Below are 5,116 nucleotides of genomic sequence, written 5' to 3'. Positions count from 1 at the left end.
TTCTTTCATATTTTGTACCCAAACAAAGTGATAATGTAACCCTTTCTGATCATCTTCCTTGCCTTGAGATAGGAAATAAATCTACCTCTCATCGATGCCGTATTACCTTTCTATTATAAAATAGGCTCCCTCGTAAATTGCAATCGAACCATCTTTGATCTACAATTAGTGTTGGCATAACAAGAAGCCAATCAATCCATACCCATTATAACATAAAATTTTACCATATCTAACTCGATTAGGTCTGCTACTGTAGATCGACTATGAACTACTACTATACAACCTCTATATACCCGTCTAGCTATCACTGGATCCCCAACAGGTGTGGACACCTCAAAAGGTTTAACCAACTCAGGTTTTATACCAAACTTACTAGAAATCAATGGAGTAACATATGATAAGGTGGAACTTGGGTCAATCAGTGCATATATATCAAATGAGGAGACTAATGCATATATGCAGTTTTGAGGATCGCTCAAGCTAGATGCTCCACCTCTGCCTCTACCACGACCGATTGGTGCTTGTGAACCTTGCCCAGGGGGGCGTACTGATTATGACGAACCAGCTACAGATCCCGCTGGCTGAACTATGCTTGTATCACCTCTCGTCGGACAATCCCTCATAACGTGGCATAGATAACCACAAGTATAACAAATACCTAACTGCATACGGAACTGCCCAACATGCTGCTTACCACACTGGGCACATCGTGGCAAGGGCGACCTCATCTCACTTGACTATCCCTATACTGAGAACTTGAGGCCCTAGAATTCTGACCATGCCTTGAATATGTAGAATGGTCAAATCTCTTACCGGCAAACTAAGGGTGTGCGCTAGCTTATGGCTGGGTTGGATACCTCGTGTATTGTTGTCTCTGACCACCTCTAAACTTACCAGAAGGAGCCAAATATCTCGCTCTCTTACTCTGGCCCCTATCATGCTTATGATCGGCCCTTTGCTTCTGTTTATGCTCCTCTACACCTTCAGTGTATGCCTGAATACGAGAAATATCCATGTCTAGATGAAGTGAGAACGACATACAATCATTTAGTAGGTGTGGCTCCAACCCCATCACGATGGGTGAACCCGATCTTCCATCTTAGATATAATAGTGGGAGCATACGTGGCTAACGAATCAAACTGAAGACTGTACTCCCGAATTCTAATGTTACCCTGCCGAAGTGTCAAGAACCTATCAATTCTGGACCGTCTAAGCTCTGGTGGCAGATAATGACAATAAAAAAGCCTATGTGAACTCCTCATGTCGTTGGAGGGGCATCCTCACCTCTGGATAACTCCCAAGACTCGTACCAATTAACTGCAACAACTTGAAGTCTATAGGAAGCTAGCTTAACTGACTCAGTCGCAGTGGCCTTCATTACCCTCAAAGTCCTATGCATCATATCGATAAATACCTGAGGGTCCTCGTTTGGATCTACTCTAATAAATACCAGAGGGTCCCAATTTATAAAATCATGAACACTCACATTGACATACTTATATGCATGACAAATACCTACTTCCTAATGCCGAGCCTATGCAGCTACTAATCAAGCAAATAGCTGAATAACATCTCTCATCTCCTTACCCGGTGCATCTTGATGAGGAACTGGACATACAAGGGCACGCGCTAGAGCTGGTGCCCATCAGAACTCCTTTGGAGAGGGCGGTGTATGTGAATTCTGAGATGGAATCTAACTATGAGATTCTCCATGAGCCCTGGTAACTTGTGGTGCGAGACTAGCAGTCTCATCCACCACAAACTTGCCCTTCTGGGTGGCTATAGCCTTCTTCAGCATTGCTGAAAGCATAACACATCGTTATGAAAATGAATTCTCATATCACACGATCTAATATAAGAAGGGAGTATTACATCCTATATGTCCTGTAGCCTACTGTCTATAAGTGCGGTGCACAACACACCCATAAACAAGTCTCTACTAGACACATTCTGGAGAACACCCTAGGACAAAACTACTCTTATACCACTATTGTCATGACCCAAACCGATGGACCATGACAAGTTCCCGAGTCTTACCTGTCATACACCCCTAAGCCTGCGTGAAGATATAAACATGAATTAAGGGTAGGTCATGAATAAAATCTATCAATAAACTGATGAATCACTTGAATAACATACGTGAGGAAAAACATGTCCAAAAGACATATACATATACATGCGGAATACGGTAGGGCGAGCCAACAAGGCTACTATTGACCACTACATATCCAAGACTGGAAACCGATAATGCCACATACTATTCAACTATACATAACTATCTACAGACCTCTAATAGAGTGTACAACTGTATAAAGGATGGGATTGGGCCCCGTCATACCCATATCTACATACAAAAATAGTGTAACAAAACTAATAAAATATCTGGATCAAGTGGATCATACCAACTCTTGCTGATCAAGGATCTTAAAGAGGGGGACCTTAGCTTGTCTACCTGCACCTATGGGCATGAAACGCAGGCCCCGAGAAATAGGGGCATCAGTACGAATAATGTACTGAGTATGTAAGGCATGAAAATCAGTACATAAAAGATAGATGAAACATGGAGTAAAGAATTCCACGTGTAAGTCTAAATAACTTTATGAATCCTGAAATATTTATAATGTGACGCACGTGCATATAAATGTTGTATCATGCATAGGTACAAGTGTACATAATATCATCAAGCCTTTGAGGGCATCCCATCATATCAGCTCGACCACTATGGGCAGAATCGTCAATATATACCAACTGATCAGGTGGTGGTGCGTATATAATGTCATAACCTTTTCCCCTATCTCATATATATATAATATACGCGTATATAATGACATCTTGTCAGGGGTCAATGTACATGCATAAATGAATGAGATGTGTAAGAAATATGTTAATAAGATTTCTCGGAATGTTATAAGATCAATATGTATTTCGGATAAACTATATCAAATACGTATTTTTCTGGGACCCATGAACATAAGATATAACAATAATTCATATGGAAAATCAAGAACATAAGCATCCCTAGTACTTCTATGAATAGAGGTATTTATAAAAGCTATGTGTTTGCTCGCATCGTTCGTATCGTATGAATCATGCTAATAGAAAGAAGGGATAGCCTTAACATACCAGAACCGATTCTCTTAACAATCCCTCTAACACACGTTAATTACAACAAAACAAATAATGGCGGATTGAAGTAGGGGAAAATACATATGATATTCTTGAGAAATATTACACCGTACTCCCTTAGAATCACAAAATCCTATTGTTATTATGCTAACAAGTCTCGTATGAATTTTGTTGAAGTAACTCACGTTACTATCATATATATTCTTGTATGAATTTGATGAAGCATCATTTCCTTACATTGTAGAGATATCAACATCTCCTTAAGTGATTTAGAGAGGTTTTTAAGTCTTGGTGGGTGTGGACCCCACTTAGCAGTATCACTTGGCCACTAACTTTCTCTAAACATGCCGCCTTGTTACATGAGTTTAAGAGTCACTAATTGGGATCGTTATGCTTATAGTTTATAATTATGAATAGTAAATATATATGTGAATAAAATAAATGCTTATAGTTTATTTAATTTTTTATAGTTTATAATATTTTAAGAAATAAAAACAAAAAATTAGTTTTTTTAAAAAGAATGACCAAAGTTGGTTAGTTAATGGTCAAACACAGTCAATGCCTGGTCACTTAGTGTACCGACCAACTTTACCGACCAACGTTAGTTTTACATCTCGCATTTTCATACGTTAAAGTTTCTTCGTAAGTTAATGGGCGTAGACTCAGGGATGAGATTATTTTTGACGTTATAAGCATTTATGCTATTTATAACACGCATAAGTAGGTGCCGTGAAGATTTAATGGTAAATGAATCAAAGAAAATGAGTTTTGTTGAAGGTTTTCAATTTGGGATAAAATACGGTCCGAGCTATAATACCCGATATTTATGGACTAGTACCATACAAGGTACCATATGACCGTGATAGTAGGGTACATAAAGTGTATTAAAAGTGAGTAGTATTTTAACAATAACCGGCTGGCTTTGGCTGGTAAATTTAAGTATAAATTCTATAAATTGTATAAAATATTTTAAATAATAACCTATTATGTGGGTCCACATTACCGATTGTTGGTCGATAATCAAAAAGGTGTTTTAACTAAGCAAGTCTGACCACTGCGGTCAAATATTTGACCAATATACAGACCAATTTCTATCGGTATGTAAGTTTAAAAAATTTAAAATATTTTTTTGTAGTTTTCATCCGTTTTAGATGATATTTTGGTCGTTTTTGTTCACCGACCAATGTTTGTCGGTATCGCTGGGCCGATTATTCCCGTATTTCTAGTAGTGATACTTAGTTCTTAAGACTATAAAACTAATTATTACTAAGACATACAGACAAAGTCATATGGCATGCCGGCAGGACACACATAAGACAAATTCATATCTGTATTTTTATGGTCTAGGGGACATGATTGGTAAGCTAGAAAACCACTCTAAATAGAGTTGCAAAGTAAAGCATGATCCAGAATTAGCCTAAAAGACTTTAGATATAAGATTTTTAACAAGAAGGTTATTTTAACGCGAGAGCTTACTGAGAATGTGGTCACAAACAACATAAGAAAAAGCTAATGAGCATAGTTTACGATAGTTGGCAAACATATCACTTAGTTGAACATGAGACTTAACATACCAAGTATCAATCATAGTTTAAAGGTTCAAAAAACAACACCAAAATTCATGATATGTGAAAATATATCAACCCTAGATTAGCAGGACATGCGGGCACTAGGTCTTAACCATATATAGGGGAAGAGGCTAGATATTGAATCTCATCCTAAAAGTCTTAGGAAATATTAAAGAGAACAGGAGTGAACAGATCATGGATCACACATTAAGTATCAATAAAGCATGTTTGGCTAAAAATATAATCAAGAATTATCTCTAGGACAACACTATGTTATACATGTATGATCCAACAGGAATTAAAACACATTCTGGGCGTGAATTGGTTTATCACAGGAATCCAGAACAAGGTAGAAATAAACTCAGGAAAACTAGTAGATATAAGCATACAATCATACTAAGCTAGACATGCTTTAGAAAGC

Source organism: Nicotiana tabacum, chromosome 20 (assembly GCF_000715075.1).
Source record: "Nicotiana tabacum cultivar K326 chromosome 20, ASM71507v2, whole genome shotgun sequence".
Classification (NCBI taxonomy): Eukaryota; Viridiplantae; Streptophyta; class Magnoliopsida; order Solanales; family Solanaceae; genus Nicotiana; species Nicotiana tabacum.
The sequence above is the reverse complement of the archived record's forward strand: the minus strand, read 5'-3'. Positions refer to the sequence as shown.